We start from the raw sequence: 24,613 nt of genomic DNA, 5'->3' as shown, positions 1-24,613 counted from the left end.
CATGGCATTGCTACTCATTAGAGCCAAGGGTGGGAGTGACCCATGTCTACTGATGATGGACACATGTATGGACAACTGCAATCTGTACAGACAGTGAGTTACAATTCAGACTTAGACGAGCAAGGAATTCTGACATATGCTCAAAGACGAACCTTGAGAATATTCTGGAAAATGAACTAAGTCACAAAAAGACAAATATAGTATGCTTTCACTTCTACATGGTCCTCATAGAGGATGAATTCAGAGACTGATCTAGATTGGTGAGTGTTGGGGCTCAGGGTGGGGCGGTGGAGATGGAGAGTGAGGGCTGCCTGGGGCAGACTTTCAGTGGGGACCATGGGAAGGTTCTGGAGATGGCAAGGGTGACAGAGGCATGACAACATGCATATTACTGCTCCCACTGAATTTAGTCTGCGCACATACATTTGTTTGTTAGTGTATTGTATGGGGGGCTGTGCATGCCAAGGCAGGCCTGTGAAGGTCAGCAGACATTGTGGGAATCAGTTCTCCCCTTTCACCACATGGTCCCAGGTACTGAGCCCAGGCGATCAGGCTTGGGGGCAAGTGCCTTCATCCACTGAGCTACTCTTTAAAATGGTTGGGGGCTGGAGATGGGGTTCAGTGGTAGAGCACTTGCCCAGGATGTATGCGGCATCAGGTTTGGGCCTGGGAGTCAAACAGTAAATTTTAGGTTATCTATATTTGCCACAATAAACACTTATTTTATAGAATTTTATATTTTGTATTTTCACATTTTATATGAAAATAAGATAAAGGAAAGCTTGCAGCACAGAAATCTGAAAGTAATGGAGGAAGAACTCTTTCATCCTGGTATTCCTGGGACAAATGCTCAAAACTGCTAAGAAATGTGGCCTATTGCCCCCGGCAGTGCCCTCTGTCTCTTTAAGCTGACCATTGGCCAGCACTGTCTGTCCTCCTAAGAGCAGCCCTGCTGAAAAGGACAGGAGGCCAAGCACAGACGGAAGGGCACCGCTTATCTGGTGAACAGTTCCCCAGGGCTCTTTGCACCGTCCTTCCCTTCCAGTCATGGTTCCCAGACTGCATCTGGGTCCAGTCTGGGCCACTCTGGGCAGCCCATGCGCTCACAAGGTACAGGTCTCCCTAGACAGGCAAGGAGACAGAAGCCAATTCAAAAATAGCAGATTGAGACACTGAAAATCAAGCCTCAAGTAGCTAAAAGCTCACATCTCTCCTGAGCTCAGGGCTCCTTTGTCAGGGAGACACTGGACAGGGCAACAACCAGGACCACATATGGAAAGCAGCTTGGAGACACCTGGGTGTTGCTGGTGCCCAATACACCCACTTGTTGGAGAGAATTAAACTGAAGCTAAGTGTGGTGGCACATGCCCGTAATCCTAGCACTTGGGAGGCTGAGGCAGAATAGACGGGAGTTTGAAGCCAGCCCCCAACTATGTAGAGAGTTCAAGGCAAGGCAGGGTTACAAGAGACCCTGTTTCATAAAACAAAACAAACAGACAAATCATTGATGTCAAGTCTGAGGCAGAGCGCCCAGGAGAGAGCTGTGAGTGCCAATGTTATTCTGGCTCCCAGTGCACTCTCCTGCTGCCCACACTTCCTGTGGCCTCCGTTCTCATCCGCACTCAGCCTACAGAAACAGGCTACTCAGGCCCAGTCCAGTGCCCTTCAAGGTCATGGATTCCTAATCAATACATTGACCGGGCCTAAGAAAAGCATCTGCTGTACTTCTCAACCTCATCTGGAACTCCTGCCATGTCCTTGACACAGACGCTCGACTCTCCAGGATGCACACCCTCGCTGCCTAGTGTGCCCCACCCCAGCAACGCTGCAAGCCTCTGCTGCCCTCTGCTTCGGTGGCTCTCATAAGGACTCAATCAGACACCCCCTGCCCTCCCAGGCTCTATGTATCTGTCAGTTTCTGTCCTCACCACCTGACTCACCTTAGTGCTAACACAGATGCCTTCGTCGCTGGGCGTCCCTCACACCGCAGGCCAGGGGTCACGTTCCCTCTGACACTACAGTTCAAATTGGTCCCCTTTGCCCGCCTGAGTCCTCGCTTGTGAAATTACTGCAGGGGGTGGCTCTTGCCACACTCGCTTATGGATCTGCTAACACACAGACATGATGTGGCCAGAGGACGTGGATAGTCCGCTCAAAAACAAAAACAAACAGACTCCAGACTTGCTTGAAACTCAAGATGACAGGTGTTGTGGGATAGTTACACTGTGTGAAGATATATGGCTGTGATTGGTTTAATAAAGAGCTGAACAGCCAATAACTAGGCAGGAGGTATAGGCAGGACTTCCAGGCAGAGAGAGGAAGCAGGGGGAGGAAATCTAGGTGCTAGAGAGAGACGCACCGAGACATGGAGAGGAAAGAGGATGTGCGCGATGGGAGAGAGGTAATGCCACATGATAGAACATAGATTAATGGAAATGAGTTCATTTAAGTTAGAAGAGCTGGTTAGCAACAAGTCTAAGCTATAGGCTGAGCTTTCATAATTAATAAGAAGTCTCATTATTTGGGAGCTGGCTGATGGGGCAGAGAAAGACTTGTTACAGACAGGGGAACCCCAAATTAAAATGACACCACTGTGCACATGCCAGATTTCTAGCAGACAGAGATCCTGCTTCCTCTGGGGAGTACAGGAGCTAGCGCCTCATGGTTTGAATAGGAAAATAAACTCCAGTCAGCAGTTCGACTCCAGGTACTTGAGCTGTAAGGATGAAGCCCCAGAAGGCAGGGTGTCTGGGGAATCTACTGGTAACGAAGTGCTGCCCTTGGCAGTGGACCACCATTGCCAGGAGATGGACAACTGAGTGTTTACTAACCAGTCTCTAAGTTGCTGGCCCTTGACTGAGATGGCCAAACTTTCGCCCAAACTTGGGTCTTCCAAGTCCAGGCTCAAGTGGGAGGACCAGTTACATCCAAAGCAGAGAAACGTGGCATCTAGCTGTTTGCCACTCTGCCCATAGCCTCCCTTCTCTTGGTCTGGCCTTCCCTTACCCAGAAGAAGCATCTCCCCAAACTTCTTAGGCCATTCCATTCCCTTCATAACCCAGAGCCTCTTTTGCACCAGAATTCACCATGTTTTCCAGTTTTTATGTCTATGTGATAAAGTGTCCATTTTTAAACAATTATTCCCAAAACACACACACAGATGATATAGACTAATATATATACTATGGTCACAATAATGCTACATCCACAAAGTCCAAACATAATGAAACACACACACACACACACACACACACACACACACACCAGAAACTTAAACTAGCATAGACAGAAATAAAGCTGTATTTTCTTCCCCAACCCCGTGGGTCATCCTGTGAGTACTACTCAGGAGGGCATAGAGGGTCACCCAGCCTGTCTGACGCACTACACATGTGCACAAGGGTCATGCTGAACTCTTAGCTAAGAAACAACAGCAGAGTCCTCTAAATACAAGAAAATACCCAGCCCTGAAACACCAGTCCCAAAGCAAAGACCCTCAGATGGGGAAGGGGATGCCTTTTGGACGTGGTACCTCCTAGAGAGCTGGCCAGGACAGCAGGCAGAAAAGGCTTAGAGAATGTTCCAGTTGTCCCCTTCCTCCAACACCCTCTTCCCTCACAGCCAATAATCTCTATAATGCATCCAGGGGGATTTTTAATGTTTTGACTCAAAAGCAATACGTCTTTGAAATAAACCAAAGTAGACTAAACTTTAGGAATGAAGAAAGCCCCTTGGAAAGTTAGGCTTGCTGCGTCTGCTCGGCTAGCAAGCAGGGTGCTGTTTATCTCCAGGGGGCAAATGTGCAGGGTCCCTCTGGCCACCAGCTCTCTCTGGGAAAGTAGACACAGCGGCTGCAGCAGGGCCCTGTGGGTATCCCAACTCCTTGAAACTCTTAGATTTTTCCCGCAGCTCCTGTGCCAGATCTCCACAGCCTCCAAGGAGGCCATTCACACAGAGCCATCTAGGCCAAGCTCCTCCTACCTCTGCATCTCTTCTGATCATGTCTCTGACCCCTATGCAAAGCACAATGGAGGGGACAGTGGGACACCACTCCTGACTCTTCTTGGCGGTGGCAGCGAGGGGGGGCTCCAATGGTTTGAGAATTTGTACACGGTGGAATCTCAGTGGCCCATGGGTGTCTATCTCTGTGGCAGAGGGGGACTGAGTCTCTTGGTGGTGTTTTGAGTAGACTCTGATCACCATTAGGGGACTCTCTTCCTATGAGCACCAGAGGCCCAACCAATCAATGGCAGAGAAAAGCAAATTCTGCCCTGCATGGGACCGCACCCACCTGATGTCAGCAGCTGGCCTTGTCATGCTCTTGGGGACAGCTGGGACAATGGCATATAAGACTGGGCCAGTTACCTGACTCAGATCTTTCTGGATGGACCTGAGATACTCTGTCCCTGACACCGCTCTTTGATACACTGACCTTTAACCCTGACAAATCAAGCACTCTGCGATGAGGTGTATACGATTGGCTTTCCGAGTAGCAAAACAGACAACTTCTTTGTTACTAAAGAGGAGCCAGGAATGCTGAGGAGAGCCAGCTCTAACTTCCCTCCAGGATTTATGGAGAAACAAAGTTCAATGGCAGGCCAGAAAGTAAAACACCCAAGTGAGAACGCAGCTCAGCTTTTAGAAACACGCCCTGCTCATCCTCCATGAACTATGTCAAAGTTAAAACCAGGTGTGACCTCTCCAGGGCTGCTGAGACTGCGGGGTCATGCTAATGGCAGGTTCCATTCTGCCACCCAAAATGATGCAGTTAGCTTTCCATGGAGAAGGGTGTCAGGAGGGGGCAGAGATTAAACCGGCTTTCTGGGTGTAGACCGTGCTGAGCCCTTCTCTTGAGGTCCTCTCAGACCATCCTGATCAGCCCCCAGAACTCAGCATCCTCGCGGTGCAGTCTCCTATGTTAAACTGTCTGGCGGTCACCCATGAAGTATGCAGATCACCTTTGTAAGTCTGCCAGGGACGAGTCACTTCAAGGACAGCGGTCAACAGTAATTTGTGACATCCTTCTATCCTTTCAGATTCCTTCCTTGCTCCCTTTATGACTACGCTATGAGAACGGTCGATTTCCCCAACACTTAGCTGGGGGTAGAGCATCTGATGTCTTTGCCCAGGGTCTGCTTTGCCTCATTTTGGTGATATGCCTCAGTTCTGATTTTGAAGACTCGCTTGTCCCCACTCATAAGTAGGCCTTGATCGACTGCTGGGCCCTGGGAGTTGGGATGTGACCCCAAACTGCTGCATCAGGAGATTTACATGGCCCTAAAACAGTGAAGATAGGGGACCAGTCAAAACAATCCTGGGACTTTTGCCTAAACGACCTTCTGAGAAAGAGGCCAGAAGGAATGAAATTAGATGCTTAAATAGCAAGAGACACAGTTGCTCACGCCAGGGCTGGAACCCCTGGGTCCAGATTCTTCCTCCTCGTCTTTTCTTTTTCTTTTTAAAGCAACCTTACAGTTTTTCAAAGCAATTTTTAAAATTCGTTTTTAGATTTGATTTTCTGATGCGGAAAAGTCCTTGCTGAGAAGCAGGTTAAGCTTTAGGGTATGTCCCTGTGTGTGTCCCCCGTGTGTGTGTCCACGTGGAGGCCAGAGGTCAACCCTGAGCATCTTCCTTATTCACTCCTTAAGGCAGGGTTTCCTTTTGAACCTGGAGCTCAGTGACTGAGCCTGCCTGGCTGGCGACAAGCCCCAGGGCTCTTCCTGTCTCCACCTTCCCAGCACTGGGATTGCAGGCGCATGCTGCCATGCGTGGAAGGTGTTCTTATGTGAGTTCTGGGGGACTGAGTTCAGGCTCTTGTGTGTGCATGGCAAGCTCTTTAACATCTGTGCCATTTTCCCAAGTTGAGGGTTTTCTTTTTGTTTGCTAATTAATATTTTAAACTATTTATTTATGGTGCTAGGAACTGAGCACAGGGCTACTGGCATGCTGAGTGAGAACTCTTCCACGGTTCCCAGCTGAACTTGGCAAAGACTACTTTCTGGCTCACACAGTTTCTTCCTTCCACCAGGCACGTCCTGTTTCCTCACCAAACTTTGCCCCACAGAGCCTTTGACATCGGAAAGTCTTACAGCCTGTCCCCCATGTGACACTGCTCCTGTGCCTTTGTGGGGCTTTTGCAAGCTTTCTGTCATTGACCTGTTTCACAGCACCCGTCCCCTGGTGCCTGCTTCAGCACAGCACACAGCAGAGTGCGGTAACTGCGGGTACTAAACCTTCTCAAAGTTAGTGCCAGGCACATAGCACACGTCAGACAATCATCCAGATGGAGCACCTGCCACCTGGTGACCCTTATTTGATGTCACATCGTGTGTAAGTTTGAAGGCAGAAATCGGGTCAGTCTAGGAAGAACCAGGTTGTCATCCCCACCTCTGTTCCTTCCAAGGGCCAGCACGGGTCCCTCACGCCACAGGCCTTCTGTGTGGCTCCTACACCAGCTCTTGGCTTCCTGCCGCCCACACTCTCCCGTGGCTGCCTTCAGGCGTGAGCTAGCGTCTCACAGAGTCTGTACGCCTTCTATTTGGGCTGCATCACTTGCTTTTTGTCACCTGCCATACCCCGTCCGGTCTCTCTAGCCTGAAACCCAGGACCTCTGCACCACCCAAGGGTTCTCCTTCATTCAGCGGGCTCTCCTCTCCTTCTCCCATCAGGGAGGGCAATACACCACCGAGGCCTGCCAGCCATCGTCTGTGATTGCAGGTACGTCTGCCCCAGTCCTCCTACCTCAGGAACCCAGCCCATGCTTCTCCAGAAACACGGAGACACCAGTCTGAGACAGTCTTCACCAGAATAGGAACTCCAGAGGGGCAGGAAGTTCATCTTGCCCACCACATCCCAGGATCTGGAACAGTGCCTGCCGTGGTAATAAATACATGCCTGTGGGATGAATGAGAGGCTCTTTCTGTCTGATACACTGCACAATACTCCCAGGGAAGCAGGGTCTAGCACCTCCCCAAGATATACTACCGTCCTGAAGGGCTCTCTCTGCATTCCTCTGTCTGTCCCCAACTGACTGACTGTAAACACTGCTTTATCCCCAGCTTGCCTTCCAGGCCCCTCATTTCTAGAGACTCAAGACTCAATTCTCTGCAGCCAAAACTGTCTCTAGTGGGGAAAGCTGGCTGTGCCTAGGAAGCAGGCAGCAGCTTCGGTCCCTCGCTTCCTGTCTCCTCCCTGGCCCAGAACCAAAAGTGTCAGCTCAGGGCTGGACAACAGAGTATTGGTCCTTCTGGGCACCCAGTCCCAGCTTGGAGAATCCACATCCACACTGGGCACAGAAGAGGCTCAATACATTCCCTCCATCTACACAAACCTTCTCTTCGGGAGCAACAGCCGGCAAGTACTGTCCTTCCAGACAGGACACCCAGCTGCAGCACCTGCACCTGACCGCCTTCCTATTCACCAGCCCGAGAGGCCAGTGCCCCTACATTCTCAGAACGAAGAATGCATCTGTGCTGAATCTGGCCACACAGCCCTCTCCCCCACTCCCATCCCCACTCCTTGGCACAGTAACAGACCTCTTGACCCGAACGTGACCGCCTAGCCTGGTGTCAGCTCTGAGAAATCAAGGGTCACAGAGTTATTGCCATGGTACATGTACCATGGCTTCAAGGCTGTCTGTCATACCCATCCCAGAGACTCTGGTCATTAGGAGACACTGATCAGCGGCTGTCTCTCACCAGGACCCAAACACAAAGTTCTCTTGATGGGAAGATAGGCTGGCCATTGGCTGATTCAGGGTCAGGGAAAGCCAGGTGTAGATTTTCTCCAAGGACACAATAGGCTTTTGTCTTATCTCCTACCCCATGCCCACCCATCCAGTTTTCCCAGCAGGTACAGTCTAGGACCCCCTAGGCTACCACATCTCCCTATAAAGACACCGAGGATAGACAGGCACATGGAGCCAGCACTGGACATCTCCACACTCCCTAGAAGCTTACTGAGGACCTGCTATGCGCTGAGCAGGGGCAGCTGCAGCAGAGCAGACAGAACGACACTGCTGGCCACTGACAATGTCATTCACGGCTGCCATAGGCCTGCTTCACAGTGGGTGCACACGGTGATGAGGACAAGCCAGCTCACTTGGGGTCTGGTCCAGCTGCATCACGGGGGACAGACTGGCTGACTGAGAAAAATATAGAGATTATTGGAGGTTAGTGTCCCTTGGCCTGGGGATGGAACTCGGCTGGTAGGGGCTTAGCTAGCATGCATGAAGCCCTGGAACTCACACCATAGCACGTGAGAACCAAACACCCCCCCGCAGGTTGTCCTCGAACCTCCACATTCAAGCTGTCACACACACACAAACACACACACACACAGACACACGCACGCACGTGCACGCACTCACACACGCACGCACACCACAAGCTGAGACTGTCTGGGGAGGAATAAATAAAGGTCCTAATGGAGCTACACAAAACAGGTAGGAACTAGAAGAAGGGAAGAGAAGTGACCTAGAAAACCGAAAAATCATGACCAAGATGGAGTCACCAGATACCCTGGGGAGGAATTCTGTGGCTCAGATAAAGTAACCACCTCCTTGGGGTTCATACCTCAGTTTTCCTCACTAGAAGAAAGCCCCTGAGCTTTCTCTCTGGTCCTCAGGAACTAGGACCTGAGAGGAGGGGAGGAAGGTCTATGGTTCCAAGAATGGCCTCTGCCGTTCATGGGCTGATCTCCTAAAGACACAGCCAAAAGGCCTGGGGGTCGGGACTGAGAAAGCAAGCCAGGGAGAAATGGAAAACCCCAGGATCCTGTGGGAGGCAAAGGGGTAGGGGCCAGAGAGGGGCCATATCAAGCCCCAGCAACCCTTGGCTTCGGCTCAGCAGGAACTGTTTCATCCAGAGACTGGGAGCCGCCAGCCCAGCCAGCGCTCTCATGAGAGCGGAAGAGGTCAAGGCTGGATTTCCCCTTTCCAATATGGCAGAGGGGAGGAGGGGCTGACTGAGGAGCATGCAGAGAGTTGTGGCTGAGATGACAAAGTCTTCAAAGGCCAAAGCTGGGAAGAGATGGCCACCTGGCCCCTCCACTGCCAGCATCAAAGAGTGACATTCAGACAGATACCGTCACATGGGGCAGGTCACATCTGGGTCAGTGCTGGCTACACGGGAAGGGAGTGACCTATTTCTAAGGTCCCTCATCAGGAACCTCCCTGGGAGCCCAGACGTCTGTCAGAGTCAGACAACAAAAGGTGTCTGGGAAGAGCCTTGGGAAGGGTGTGGTGAGGGCGAGAGGCTGCTGTGTCTGGTGACTTTAAACCAGAGCTGCCCTCCAGGCCAAGGACCTCTGCCTCCTGCTAGCTATCAGAGTCACCAAAGTCAGGTTCAATGTTATAAACCACCATCCCTCTATTTAATACCTGCACCTGCGTGTGGCTCCTCACGGCCCTCCAAAATAATCCACTAATTTTCAACCACAATGGAACCAGCAGGTGCCCGACTGCCTCAGAACCCCTGAGCACAGTGTTCCCCGGTCTTCCTTTACATTCTGTCCAGAGATGAAGCCATTTCTCCTCCAGCTTTGAAGAAAACTTCCTAGCGCAGACCCTCGGTCCTGTTCACAGATGTTTCCTCTTGGTCAGTTTTCAGTGGGGGCTTCCAATCCCACCTGCTAATAGCTGGTGAATACAGCATACAGAGGGGGCCAGCTAATGGATAGTTCTCCAAACAGGAATAGATGAGGGTCCATGGGAAATTTGCCACTTATCAGAAAGACTCATGAGCTTTGAAATTTTCAGTGTGCTCTAGGTCAGCTATAACCTGTGATATTATGGGCCTCAGTTTCCCCTTTCTTCAAACTGTAAAGCTGTCCTGTCTTATAGGAATGACTTGAATATTAGATGAGACAATGCGGGCACCCACTGAGCCCCAGGCCTGGCGTGTACTAGGAGATGATGAGAGACAAGCCACTGGGACAGGACAGGGTAAGACTCCATCTCCAGGGCTAAACCCAAGGCCTCAGGGGCCAATAAAGACCCTTTCTGATTCTTACAGAATGGGAGTTCAGAGGGAGGCATTTCACCAGTCTGTCTAACATGAGCTGGCTGTGTATTTCCCAAGGACAGACAGACAGCTTTTGTCCATGTATAAAACAGATACCAGTCAGGCTCCTTCATAGGATAAGAGGCCAGAGGGGGGCATCATACATGGCACACTGGATTGCTCCTGCGGCTGTCATCCTCTCTGGCCACCACTGGAGACACCCAGCTCTGCAGCCCCATGCCTACAACAGTTTCTTGCCTACAGTGGAACTGTATCTCCTGACCTAGAGTAGAGGTGGTTGGTAGTCTTCCCCCACAGTCCATAAAAACCCTTTCCCATGACCTTGGCCTGCCCAGCACCACCTACCTGTCTAACATGCTCATCTTCTCCCCTGATGCCAACTCCGTCATGGGACCTGCATCTTACTGTCTCTGCCATCAGACTGGTCCTGAAGACAATGGCACCTTACAGTGACCATCAGGTGACTCCAACCCTAATGGCCTTTGATGTGATATGTCAGGAACAACCCCGTGTCTGTCTCCCATTGCTCCTTACTTCCCCAAAGCCTCTCACCTCTTCTCAGCTGTGCCCCCCAACACACAGTGAATGTGCTATAAGGGTCTGAAGGCCCAACTAGGCGACATGTCTCTCCCTAGCACAAGAGTGCATTTCCATGGTCTTGATGCTGAAGAAGGCCACCCATGCCTTGCAGGATATTTGAAATTCCAACACACACACACGCTTTCTTTGTAAGGAGCTCTGACTCCATCTTGGTGGACCACTAACCCAGAAACTCTACACCCAAAGAGCCAGCTAAGCCCCAGGAATGCAAATGTTTAAGCCGCCCCCCCCCACCCACGGCCCCTCCCGACCAACCACGCAGACTAAACTAGGGAGGTTTAAGAATTCTTTCGGCTTGGTGTTTTGGGGAAGTTTTTGTTTTGTTTTGATTTCTTTTTTATTTTTTTAATTTTCTTCTAGTGGGACAGAGAAGGCTGAGAGGAAATAAGATTACTTCCAGTAACAGTAATTACTCTGCTGCCTCCGTCCCTAGAATCATGGCCAAAGTTACTCCCCTTGCTGTAGCCTAGAGAGTGGGAGTGGGGATCTCAGGAATTCAGACATTTGAACAGTTCATAGGAATTGGGAGGGGGCTGGTTTTAGAGGAGGGGGGCTTCCCCTGAAACCTGGTAAAGCTTGGTTCCTTCTGCCTCACTGAACTTGTACAGTGAGAGTCTACTGTAACTCCGTCCCTCTCATTTCACCTCAGGATGTACGGTCTCCAAACCACCAGCGAGATAAACAAAAAGGCCCGCATGAAGAAGTAAGACACACAGAGTTCGCCTTCAGCGGCCCTGCAGGAGGAAGATGGTCAGCCTGTGTGGGAAAAGCCGCCCTCAGTCCACCTTCAGGAGGAGAGTGGGGATGTGTGTGGGGGGAGAGGCCAGTTTGGGGGAGGAAGGAGACAGGCCTGAGCCTTCAGGGGCAACGCAACCTTGTCCATCTTACTAGGTCGAGGGACTCAATCCCACGGTAAGCCAGACACTGTTCTAGACACAGTAGTTTCAGAACAAAATGGGTGGAGCCCGAGAGCCAGTCAGTAGACATCCATAAAGTATGACCTGGCTAGATCAAAGGTACTAGCTCCTCCATCATCAGTGAAGAGATGGCCTTGCTCACTCATTTGCTCAGCCCTTCATTTCCATTTCTACCATGTACCTACCATGTGCAGCCGCCATGTCACAGCTACTGTATAAGATGGGCAACTCCAACAGTGATTAAGCCAAGTCTGTACTGGAAGTATACTCTGGCCCTTCTTTCAGGACCTCGGGTCAGATACTGAGGGAGAGCGATCAACAGCCCTAGCTGGGTCTTTTCAGCTCCTCCAGAGTCTTACTGTGCCACCGCATACAACACTCAGAGATGGAAGGAGTGGGGACTTACTTCCTCGATGTTATGAGGACTAACCGAGGCATGCCGAACAAAATGATCATGCCCGAGGACAAAGGGGCTCTTATGGCCACCCCACACCTGTACACACCTGAGGTGAGGCAGAAGTGGAAGGAACCTGAGAGGAGGCAAAGTCTTCTAGGGGACTAAGCCTCTGGCTTGGCTAGCCAAACCAGTGGATGTGTCTAAATGCAGAGGGCAGCCCTGCCCCGAGAGACGGCAATGGCTCATCATGACCCTCTGGTCTTTCTCCCAGAGTGCACCCCACACTGCTGCAAAGAACACAGAGCAGTAGTGGATCTCCACACCTATTTGTAGGAGCAAGTTCTTGCCGTGAAAGATCAGGAAGGAGGCAAAGAAACTGTAGTAGATGCAACCTGAACATCTAATCTCTATGCCTTGTCCCCAGAAAGCCTGAGTCACATGATCCAGTGGGCTTGAAAGTAGAATTCCTCGCCTGCTTCTTATGTTCTGGACACCGGGTCTTGCTATGCAGACTAGGTTGTCCACAGATGTGCTGCAACGCTCTTGCTTTAGCCTCCCAAGTGTTTATTACAGTTGTGTAGCTAAGAGGGCCCCTACACCTCCTTATATTAACTCAGCTTCAAAAGAGAGCAGGGGGTCTACACTCCAGGATTCCAGAGTGGTGGCGCTAGTTTGAAGGGAGCTGGTGTTGCAGGGCTATGAAGTCTGGTGATCAGTGGCCTGGGAGACTTACATAGGCCCACCACCGCTACCCTGCAGACTCTGCCTCTGCAGCTCCTGACTCCTCATTAGAACCTGTTCTAGGGCACCATTGCGGGCTGGGCTCCTGCCAGGGTGGCTTCTGCACAGTTACACTGCGTTCTAATCACCAGCTCATATGACTGTCCCCACTAGGGAAGGCCAGTCCTTAGGGCCAAGAACCTTGCCTTGTCCAGCTGTGCATCTAAAGTCTGGTAGAGCAACTCACAAAGGTACAATTATCTGAACGATGGCACAGTGAGCCACAGGCAGCAGCCACTTGTCTGTCTGTGTCTATGCTCGGTCCAGCTGTGGTTCTGCAGAAGGGCCTTACGCCCCTATCAACGGCCGCGGAAGGCAGGGCTCAAAGCAGCGCAGGCACCTGTCCAGGATCCAGGTGAGAAGCCAGAACCAAGGCTCACAGTGTTTTCAGGACACGGAAAGGCGGGGCGCGGTGGGGGTGCGGGACAAAGAAGAGCATGGCAGAGAACAGCTACACCAGTACTTCTGTTCTCTCCTGCCTGCGACCCAGAGAGCTTGCAAACACCCTCTCAGGCAGGGCTTATGCTGCCAAGGGGGAAAGCAGGAAAGGCAGAGAGCAGGCACAGTAATAGGCAGGGTGTGTGGGGGTCTATCACCACCAGCCACCCCTCAGCTGAGGGTCTGGCAGGGCACATAAGCCTCCAATGCCCACGCCCAACCCCAGCCCTTGCCTCAGTCCTAAGGCTCCACCCTCACTGGCCACAGGAAACCCAGGCGCTGTCCAAGTTGAGCTTCCCAGAACAATCACCATGCTTCCCTAACCTGCCCGGAAAGGGGGAAAGAGTGCAGCTGCTTCCTGTCTCCACCTGGCTTGTCACAGCCCACAACTGTCCACTCCGCTTCCTATGGCTGGGGAAGGGACTGGTTCATGGCCAAGTCTGGCACACAGACACCCTTAATATGCAGTGTGATAAATGGGAGGTCGGAGACGAATAAAAAGCTCAGACCCGAGAAACCAATCGACCTGTAGGGGGAAGGGAAAGACAGAGACAGACGTATAGACAACACACACACACACATACACACACACACAAACACACGCGTGCGCGCGCGCACATACACACACTCGCACCTCCCAAGTATCAAATTGAAAATCCAGGCATCATATTGCCTTCTCCAATGACATTTCTCAGGCACTGATTATCCAAGTCCTAGGTGCACCTCTGAAGGCTTTGCATATATACTGCCCTCCCTCAGCAAAAGCATCTTCCTTTCCTCGCTCAGCCCTCACAGACATAAGACCCAGTGTCAGAGACACGGCCCCCACATAGCTTTCCCACACTCACCCGAGTCACTGACTGCCATTAAAATTCAATCCAAACCCTGCTGGTCCCTTTGCCCTTACCACCTCCACTAGTGTTATATTTGGGGAGAGTTATCTGGCTATCCACCCTCTTGATGACAAGCCGCCTCATTTCCAATAGGCAGGGCACCCAGACTAGTAAAAGGGCACCCCCCAGGCAACTCACCTACATGTACCATCCCCTTCCGTGGGGCATCCTGACACTCCCACTTCGCAGGGGGAAACTGGAGGCTGAGAGGAATGACCAGCACACTCAGGTCACAGAAGCAGGAAGTGCCAACGCTAGAATGCAGTCATCTCTCTGACTCCCAGCCAAGCTCAAAACAGCATCAACCTCCTCCACACACAGACTAAACCCAGCTTCCCCTGTGGCCTCATCCAGACTAGAGGCTGCCACCCTGGAGAAGAGCAACTATCCGCTGCACTCGGAGCGGACCCTGTGCGGCCTGTTTATGCCCGTGTTCTAAAACAGGGACACACGGGCTACAGGGTAGCAAACTTCCCATGTCCGCCGCCCAAGCAATCAGTCTCTGCTGCCACCTGTGCTCCCTCGCTGTAGGACAACTAAAAGGGGCTCTACCTTTAGTTTAGGACATAGCAGAGGCTCCCCGTGTCCTGCCAATACCAGCACCGAAGTAGGTTCTGCTTTGATAGTGCCTGGACCCAACCAGGTGTAGTGATGCCCTGGATGATGCTATGTGGAAATATCCATGTGGACGGACAGACATGGACACACACACAGACACACAGACACACACACACACACACACACCGTCCCCTGGAACTGCCTTGTACACACTCCAGCAGAACCTAAGCAGCCTAGGCATGCCCCCCCCCCCTGTCTCCAATCCACTCCAGCAGCAGTAGGCAGCTGGTCTGCATCAGCTGAGCTCTTCTTCTCGCCAGGCCACACCCCTTGGGAGTGCCATGAGCCCCAAGGATCTGGGTGGCTGTCTCACCTGCCACCTTCCTCTTCGCCCAGTTCTCCTCCTGCAGTCTGGGGCAGGGCTGAGCGGGAGGGAGCACCCAGCTGTTATGGTTCCTTGGGCAGGGCAGGACCTCTTGTGCCCCCACAACCCCTCCACCTCCCTGACCTCCCGCACCTGGATCCGCTCGTAAATGACTAAGCGATTTCTCCCTGGAGCGAGCTGCCAAGAGGCCCTGCTGGCTGCAGAAATGCACCAGGATGCCCTGAGCCACGCATGCTGAACCCTTAATTAGCAAGTCCTCTTCTTGGGAAAGAAAACCCCTCTATGTTTTGTTTTGTTTCATTTTCCCCTTTAGTGAAACAAATCCACCCACGTGGTTACTGGAAGTGCAAGCCTGTGAAACAACCCTTTGCAAAGAGAATTAGTCAGCAGCCCTCAGAGGTGGGGCAGCCTGTGTACCCCAGGTTCCCAACAGGAGAGGAGCGAGGGGGGCCTCAACCTCCAATCCCAGTGCTCTCCAAATGGTGGGTGATGATGCCTGCCAGTGGATATAATTAGAATGCAGCCATGGCCCAGGGGCAAGGTCATTGGCACCAGACAGAGTACTGCATACTTATTTAACAGGCCGACAGGGGAATCAGACTTGTACTCAAATCCCACCCACCAGAGGGGGTGGAGCCTCAGCAGGTTACAGTTTGCTTATCTGCAATGTAAAGATAATGGATTATCTACCAGGTGTATGTATTAGATCCCTAAAACTGAAAAAAGAAAAAAAAAAAAAAACGACCCGAGAGGCTCTGTGCAGGGTACCCAGGAAGACAATCACACAAACGCCATCTCTTCTTGAGTAGGCAGCTGTCCCCAGTGCCAGCACACATCTCTTGCAGAAGGATCTGCTGAATCAGGTCTCAGTTTTACCCACAATGCAACCTGGGCAAGTGGGCAGGGGGTGGACCAGGTGCAGAAACAGTTCCCATCTCAGCTGCCCTGGACCCAAACTGTGTGACCCCATAGGTTTCCCAGTCTTGTCCTCCATTTCATCGTAGAGATTGTATTTCCAACCACGGCAGTTTGGGCACTTCTCAAACAAAACTCGCTGAATCATCTGTGTCAAAGTTTCGATTTAAAAAAAAAAAAAAAAAGATCAAATCTAGACTCTTGGCAACGCTGCCACACCACTGGGCTCAACTGTCCCTGAAGCTACGCCTTAGCTGGGACACATACTTCTTTGCCACAGTCTTCCCGATGCCCTGCCGCCTCCCTTCCCAGCCTCTGGGAGCATGTGAGCTTATGACCCAGTTAAAACCCTAATTTTATTTAGGAGCTCAGTCTCAGCCACTCGTCACTAGAAATATCCACAGGACGCCCCTCGGGAAGGTAATTAAAGCCTGACGCTCAGGGCTGGTTTTTCTCAGAGAAAGACGTGGCACTACAAGGGAAGCCCAGCGGCAAGGCCTCCATTTTCTCAGTTTTGTTTTAATGTCAATTCTTAGACAAAGAGCAGAAGTAAGTGTGAGAACCCTGCTCCCTCCCCTACTTCCCTCTACCTCCTGGTTACCAATTCAAGTACGCATCACCTCTCTGGCTGATGTCCCTGTAGCCGCGCAGAAGACAGGCAGAAGAATAAATCACTGATGTCAGCTCCCAGCTCCCACCAGGAAAGACGGAGGGTAGCTGTGGGAAGCCCTCCAGCTTTCCCAGCCGGCAGCTGTTCTAGGTATTTGTGAGAATGTGGAAGATTCGCTGGACGTGGCTGGATCTGCTGACAGCCCAGCAGAACCACTAAACATGTCCAGGGCTGTCTGGGGAAAGTGCAAGCCTCGGGATCTTTTCCTTACCTCTCTGAGATGCTGGTGTCGCTCACGTGGCCATCACCAACATCTGCTGAGGGCCACACACTGGGGATCGGGAGCTGAAGACGCTGCTACTCTCCCACCTCCTCCTTAACCTGGGCCCAGTCATGTGCCTTTGCCTCCCTCTGCCAGAAACTCTACCTACACAGCCCAGCACATCCCACCCCAGGGCTGTGCTGTGGTTCTGTAGTGACTGATTCTCACCACCCCCATCCTGACTGGCTTCCAGCTCAGTGGTAGGCAGAGGGTGAGGACACACTGGGAGGCTGGGGAGTATGGGGATCAGAGCCTGGGTTCCCAAAACCACATACGTGCCAGATGGGCATGGGGGCCCACCAGGAAACTGACTTAGGAATAACGTGGAAGAGTGAAGGAGGATGGCTCCCAACATCAGCCTGAGGCCTCTACATGCATACATACTCGTGAGTGCACACCTGCACACACAAACACACATGCATGTGTGCAATAAAAATGCATTCACAACACATACATAGAAAAAAATGAAAAGAAAAAACATACAACAAAACAGGGACTGCTTGCATCTACATCACTGTGTCAGCATGAATTCTTATGTGACTTTCGGTTTTGATTTTTTTTTTTCTTTTCTTTGGCAGCAGGATCACTATGTAGTCCACGCTTATGTGCCCTGCCTCACATAATTCACAATTCTCCTGCCTCAGCTTCTCAAATCCTGGAATTACAGGCATGCAATGCACCTCCATGTGCAGCACTCGGCTCGTGTTTAGCTGTCTGTGAACGGACTGAAGAGCCTGTTTCTCGTGTTTAGTGGGAAGACTTAGAAGGAAATCCGACACAGATGCTCCCTCTGCGCCGAAGAACTGGACTCCTTCCTAAGCCCAGGAAGGAAATAAGTGATTCACACCCAGGACCACCCCAAACTCACAATAGGTCTAGCGTGGACAATCTTCTCATGCCACCCTTGGTCACATCCTGGGGACAGCTTTCCCTGGGGGCTTTCCAAAGCTGTGCCACTTCTGCAGGACGAGTCAAAGTGATACTGCTCAAGTGACAAGAAATTTAGTTCATAAGTGGCTTGTCCAAAGAGATCATGTTAGTGCCCACCTGGACCGCAGCCAGCAGCCAGCAGCCAGCAGCCAAGCAACCTGAGAGCACTGTCTCCACCCTGACTCTCCTCGCTCGCAGGAATGCTGCAGTGGGCGCACACCTTTAATCCAAGCACTGGGAGGCAGAGACAGGCGGGTCTCTGTGAGTTCAAGGCCAGCCTGGTCTACACAGATAGTTATAGGATAGCCATAGCCACAAAGAGACCCTGACTCTGTTTCACACACACACACACACAGACACACACATGCACACTGAGAGAGAGAGAGAGGGAGAGAGAGAGAGAGCATCAATGGCTATCCATCTGTGTACTATGTCTTAAAAATCAACGTGGACACTTAGAGTAGGCAAACTGTGCCACATAAATTACACCACAGTTAAGACCTGAGAAGCAAGGCTTGCACTACATCCTACTGCATATACTGGGCCCTGAGAGACGGTGGCATGTGCTGATAGCATGCGCTGTGCACATTATAAAATGTTCAGAAAGACAGCAGGGAGTCTGCTACACCAACATGAAGTCTGGTCCTCCTGAAGGGTCCTGAGTCTCAACTCACTGACACGCTTAGGAGAGAGACATAGAGCCCTGGTTTCCACCAGGTCTAAGTTCAGCTGCTTCACCTGGCTGGAGGGGAAGGACAGACAGCTCAGTACCAAAGAGAAAGCTCTCTTTCCTCGGGTTACTCTAAACCCACCTTCTCAGGAAGAAACAGACATAGCACCCCACGAACCCTCAAAACACGCCAAGTGAAGTCATATGTCACACCTGACAGCCAGCAACTTGCAGAAACATCAGGGCACTGCCTGCTGGCCCTGATATTGTTTGCGTCTATTGATTCCTGCCAGGTTTCTGGAAGCATTTTAGACAGAAAACAGAGACAGAGAAGGAGGGAGAAGGCTTCTCAGAGTTGGCTTCTCTGGGGAGGGACTCCAAATCCATGCTGAGCAGTGCAAACTATCACTCAAAAAAAAAAAAAAAAGGTTCATCTTGTAGAGAACCCTAAATGTAAGTAGCCCCCTCCAGTTCAAATGGCCCAAGAGTCTGTAGGAACTGGGGAAAGTGTCCAAAAACACAGGTTCAGGGGATGCTCGGTGTAAACCTCCAAGGCCCCAGAGCCCTTCTGATCTTTCAGAACCCCAATGCTATTCCTGAACCTGATGGCCTTCCTAGGGAGGATGACCATGTCTACTGAAGAGAGAGGGGAGTGTGCAGGAATCCTTGACACTGGGTGTCAGGGCGGGGGACTAAAGGTGTCTGTGTCTGCCAGTCTCCGAGGTGAACACCTGACTGTAATGCAAACCTCAGCTGTGGCAAAACCATTACAGGGAAGACAGAGAGCCAGTCATGCGGGCTCGGCTCAGACACAACCTCCGGGTTAGTTCTGTCTGGGCATCTCCCTCGGTGCAGACACCAGGACGGCCTGGACAGAGCAGGCATTCAGGGGACAGTGGTTGAACGATGAAGGAATTTTTGAAAAGGGGGGGCATTTTATCTTGAGCTTTCCAGACAGTCCTGAAAGCAGGTTGGTGGCAGGAAGGCTGGCTTTGAGGGACCTTAGAGGGCAAATGGAGCGTGTGTGTGTGTGTGTGGGGGGGTGATCACGGGAATCAACTTGGAATCAACATGACAGTACACATAGGACAGAGCAATGATCGTCACTCTGAGGAAAGACTTTTCAAAGGAACCCTGACACAAACATATAACTTATAGGTAATTACTATAAATTGAACACTGTTGCATGTCTTTAGGAAGCTCTCCCCTCCACCATTTCCATGCATCCCAGACAAACACAGCCACCGTTCTCGTGAGCCCTAAAATCACCAAACTGAGAAGAGCTTGGGATCCGGAAAGCATGAGAAGGTCTCCCTCCTATGCAGAGGACTCGAGCGACTTGACTCCATTTCTGCCGGCTTTCTGCCTGTCTAACAGGTCTCATTCAGAAACCCCTGAAGGGTTTCACAGAGCAAAGGACATATAGGGCTCATTCCTCACAAAGTCTAGCACTCTGACTCCTGTGTTAATTTTGGGTCTGCAGGCTTCCTGTGATCCCCAACGGATGAGCCCCTCTGGGTTTCCTCTGTGGCCGCCCACAACAGCTGCAGTAGTATCTTATCATCACAGATCCCACAAGAGGGAAGACTTGAGGCAACAGAGCGACACCACACAGCTAGACACCTACGCCTTGGTCGGCAGACGGCAGCGCTGCCAAGGGGGCATTAATGACCTGACCCAGGAAGTCAGCCAGTTGGAAGGAGCAGGGATTTGAATTTGGGTCTTCTGAGAGACACTGTCCAGGATCCCCACTTACTATGCTTTATTTTATATGCAAGGTAAAACAGGCAAATTGAGGGGGAAAAAAACAACACTCCATCAATCAACACATCTCAGAAACAACTCGAGGTGAGATGGTGGAAGACGAGTACAAGGGCACCCTGAACCCACAAATGACCTCAGCCAGACAGAGAATGCCATCCTTGCTATACAGTAATGCAGCCACTTCTCAGACTTCTCCATGAGGGCCAGCTTCCCTGTGCCAACCAAGAAAACTCCCCAGCCTGGCAGAAACCCTCCTCATGGGCACGTGTGTCTGGGTTCATGTTCCTGGGGTCCACCAGGCACCTGGAAGCTGTCCACAGCTCAGGGAACATCCCTGTACTTCACTCTTCTCACCCATAAACAGGGCAGCAGTACCTACCTCCCAGGGCCACTGGAGGGAGGCAAGCACAGAGCCCGGCGGAGGCATCTGACAAGGATTCCGACTACTAGCAGAACCATCTCTGGAGAAGCCGGGACTTCAGACAGCCCACACTGAATGCCGGACTGAGTATGGAAAGAATGCAAGAAGCTGTTGGGAAGAAACGGAGAGAGGATGGTGTAGACATCCGCACGCCAGTCTCTGCGCTTCCCAGCGGCTGTGAGGTGTGCCTTTTTGCTCGTCACATGCCCTACTGCTCATGAGAGGTGCAGATTCATACAGGCCCAGAAGCAGCAGAGCTGAGTGACCATGGACTACAAAATCTGAAACCACCAGCAACCAAAAGCCAGTTGATGAGCAGGAAGGTCTCAGGGTCGGGGAGAGGTGCCAGGCAGCAGTGATGCAAACAGGGTCTGGTAGCAGCAGGAGAGACCCAAGGAGGGGCCAGGAAGTCCTAACACGGGGAAGGGCAAGGGTACCCGAGTGTGCGGGTCATTGATGACCTCTGCTGAGCAGGTCTAGTAACTAGGGTGCTGGATCAGGCTTAAGGGGGTTAGGATGGTAAAGGAAGTTAGGAGGTAGAGGTCAGAGTGTTGACCACAGTCCAGAGACCTGGGAATAGAGGCTGGGCCATGACTGGTGTTATTCCTCTCCTTCCAGGACCAGGCTGGAGAGGCACTTTAAGGCCGAGAAGTCAGAGCCATATCTCTCTGGCACCCAGACTTTCCCCACCAGCAACACAAGCAACTTCATTCCATCGGCCATCCAGCTGAAGTGGGCACCTATGTGTACCCACGGAGCTCATATCGCTAAACTCACCTTGAAAGCGGACCACAAAGTCACCTTCCCACTGGCTGGAGATGTAGCCCGGCTGGTAGAGTACTGGTCCAGCATGCACAAAGACTTGGGTTCTATTTCTACCATCATACAAATTGAGTGTCGTGGCACATACCCGTAACTCCAGCACCCAGGAAGCTGAGGCTGGAGGATCAGAAGTTCCAGGTCAATCTAAGCTAAAACAACAAGACTCTGTCTCAAAAACCCAGGGGTTGAAAGTGTGGCTCAGTGGTAGGGCTTTTCCCCAGCACGCACAAGGCTCTGGGTTCAATCCCCAACACTGAAAAGAAGAAATGTTAAGACGGTTGATTTTAGAGTTTTTCTCTTGAAATTTTAAAAATGGTTTCCATTTTTAAAACCATAAAAACATAAACAGAAAGGCTTTCCAGAGGGTTCTCGGACACTCTGATACTCATCTTAGAGGCCACACATCAGGTAGCAAGTACCTGCTGATGTTCAGGGGTGGTCACTCCCCAGACATGGAGTACCAGGTAGGAGAACCAGAAGGGAACACCCAGCCTGAGAAGCCACCAAAGGTCTGCCCAGTTCTGGAAGAAGATGCCCAACATGGCTCCATCTCCCATGGCATCTCACCTCATGCCATGCAATCTGTTTGCAGAGAAACCTCCTTACAAAGAAGCTCCAGTTCCTAGCTTCTAGTCCAGGCCTCTCTCTAACCCCAAGTCTTCCTGTCTATCTGAACAGGTCTACTCGGGCCACGTTCACCAGGACAGGTTCAAAGGGCCTCCATGGACCTAGTCTCTAGACCTCGCTCTAGGGTCTGGATCCACTATGACCTTCTTAGCTGGGTTTCTCAGAAACACCTATAGTTCTTCAGCCTTCTTTAACATTCCATGTCCAATGAGCTCCCAAAGTCTGCCCACTGTACCCCAGGAGTGCTGCCAGCCCACCTCCCAATTGGCAGGTTTGGGTTAGACAGCTACCTCCCCTGACCTTTCAGCTCCAGCCTCCTCATCAGACGCTATGTATGTTTGTGTGTGCGTGCATACGTGCACGCATACTTTCATGGATGGATGTGTGCATGCGTGCATGTCTGTGTATGCAGAGCTAGCAGTCAACCTCACATGTCATTCCTCAGGAGCTGTCAGCCCCTTTCACCAGACAGAAACAAACCATGAATGCATGTTACATACGTAATTCCCAAGCGTCAGTCTCTCTGTTTCTCACACAGTGTTCTTCTCTGGCACCATGGCTACTTCAGGATATCATTGGGCTAGGGAAAGAAGCTGGCCAGTCATCTTCAGAACATTGGGCTAGGGAAAAAAGCTGGCCAGACATCTTCAGAACATTGGGCTAGGGACAGAAGCTAGCCAGTCATCTTGAAAACAAATCACCCCTGTTCACTTGAACACCAACATCCCCTTTACTGAGATCATCTTTTAGGGGCCACTTACTTGGGACACATATCTAGCTACATGTCTTCTGTCTACTCAGACACACACTTGAGTCTTCAGGCACTGCTCAGGTTCATATAAATACCTTTTGCTGGATCACGGATTGCTCCCATGAACACATGCATTGTTATGGCTTAGGGCGGTCTAATAACACCAGTTCATATGCGTGGCTCCGATCAAATGACAAAGTAGTGGCCCATGGTCAAAGGTTCGCTTTCCAGTAAGACCCAGCAGCATGCCAAGGGATGCTCAAAAGGAGAGTAGTTATTTGGGGATAGCAGCTGGGCCATGCTCCAAAATCCCAAACACTTGTGCAGTGATTCACATGTGGAGCTGCCAAGGGCTCCAAATAGCATCCTTATCTACCACCACACCTCAAGGATCACTGGAGCTTCTGGATCATGCAGCCCAAACACAAAAGCAGTCGGTAGGGGAGCCTGAATCTGTTGCAGAGCCTTCCCCCGGTCCGGTCCTGCTCAAAACCAGCAGCTTGAAGAGTCCCTCAATAGATGGGCCAGAGTAACACACCCAACCCAGGAATGTACTATCTCCAAAGTCCAAAACGTCTGCTTGCTAGCATTATGCTCCTTTCTGGGTTGGAGACAGGGCCAGGCACAACTTATTCTTTGCCTAGGAAGGGGTGTTCCGGCATGCCTCAAACCACTAACTCATACAAACTTCATTGATGCAAAGGGCACCTAAACTTCAGTAGATCTTATTTCTAACTTCTGTCATGAAGCTGTCTTACCAGTAATCCAGGGTGGTTTTCACCTCTTGCTCTGTGAATCCAATCAGCATCATATTATCAACATCATTACCACGTGGGATGTATGGTAGAAGGGAAAGGTAAGTAGGACTGTCCTCAGGAATGAATCTGTGCCACAGCACAGGGGAGCTGACTGCCCCTCAGGTGGAACCACGCATTGTATTACTGGCCTTGCCCACTGAAAGGTCTGGAAGGTCTTATGGACCGGTCTGGAGAAAAAGGCATTTGCCAGGTCAATAGCTATATACCAGGTACCAGATGTGTGCATTTGCTTAAAAGAAAGTCACATCTGTAATGGCAGCTGAGCTGGAGTCGACACTGGTCCAGGTAATGGTGGGCAGTATTATTCTCTGAGACCCATATGTGTCTTGCATAGGCTGCGTGTCCTTTGTTGAGTTGAATGGGGATCTGGGTGGAGAGACCATCACCCTTGGCATCTCTCAAACCCTTGATGGGGGTGCTCATCTCTGAAATCCCCCTAAAGGGGATGGCACTGCTTCTGATGTCTGATCTCCCTGGGCGGGCACATGTCTAAAGGATTGCAGGCCCTGACTCCGCAGGTCAGAGAGTCAATGTGATGATTCTGCCAGCTGCTATACTTTCTGCTCCAATTACATTCTGGGGTTGGGAAAAAAAATAACGACAGGATATGTTCAGGGACCCACAGCACCCTCCGAGTTGGATCTAAACTGAAAATCCATGAATCACATGACGTCCATCAGCCCCTGTCGGAAGGGAGGACCACAATGACAATTCCAGTCTCCTGGACTAAAGTCAGCTCACGGCAACATCCAGGAGGCCCGGGGTACTCTGTTCCTTTCTTCCAGTGCATAGTCATCCTGCTCAGAGGCCCTCCGGGAGGCCTGGCCAAAAGATTAACCGTATAAGTTTTCGTGAGCGATACTGGGTGTACTCAGGTAGGCCTGGCCTCCCTGTCATTGAGCTCAGGGCCTGAAAACTGGTTCAAGCTGGAAACGAGTGGAGGAGCCATGCTTCCGTTGTTATGATTTGAGCTAGT

General features: G+C 51.3%; 1 protein-coding gene across 4 annotated transcripts in view; it reads right to left on the bottom strand.

The window, feature by feature from the left end:
- Spsb1 (splA/ryanodine receptor domain and SOCS box containing 1) overlaps nucleotides 1-24,613 on the bottom strand; it is a 63,586-nt gene that overhangs the window by 33,573 nt on the left and 5,400 nt on the right. The window contains exon 1 of one of the 4 annotated variants that reach the window (XM_087906847.1): nucleotides 20,578-20,596. The exons of 1 other annotated variant lie outside the window; for it this stretch is intronic. The gene's annotated coding sequence lies outside the window, so the exon portion shown is untranslated. Of the gene's footprint in view, nucleotides 1-14,182; nucleotides 14,202-14,975; nucleotides 14,995-20,577; nucleotides 20,597-24,613 lie in introns of those variants that run through there. 2 more of the 4 variants (XM_048415294.3, XM_048415301.3) reach the window with 2 other exon arrangements.

Source organism: Myodes glareolus, chromosome 6, assembly GCF_982192425.1.
Source record: "Myodes glareolus chromosome 6, mMyoGla1.1, whole genome shotgun sequence".
Classification (NCBI taxonomy): Eukaryota; Metazoa; Chordata; class Mammalia; order Rodentia; family Cricetidae; genus Myodes; species Myodes glareolus.
Note: the sequence above shows the minus strand (reverse complement) of the source record. Positions and strands in the feature narration are given on the sequence as shown.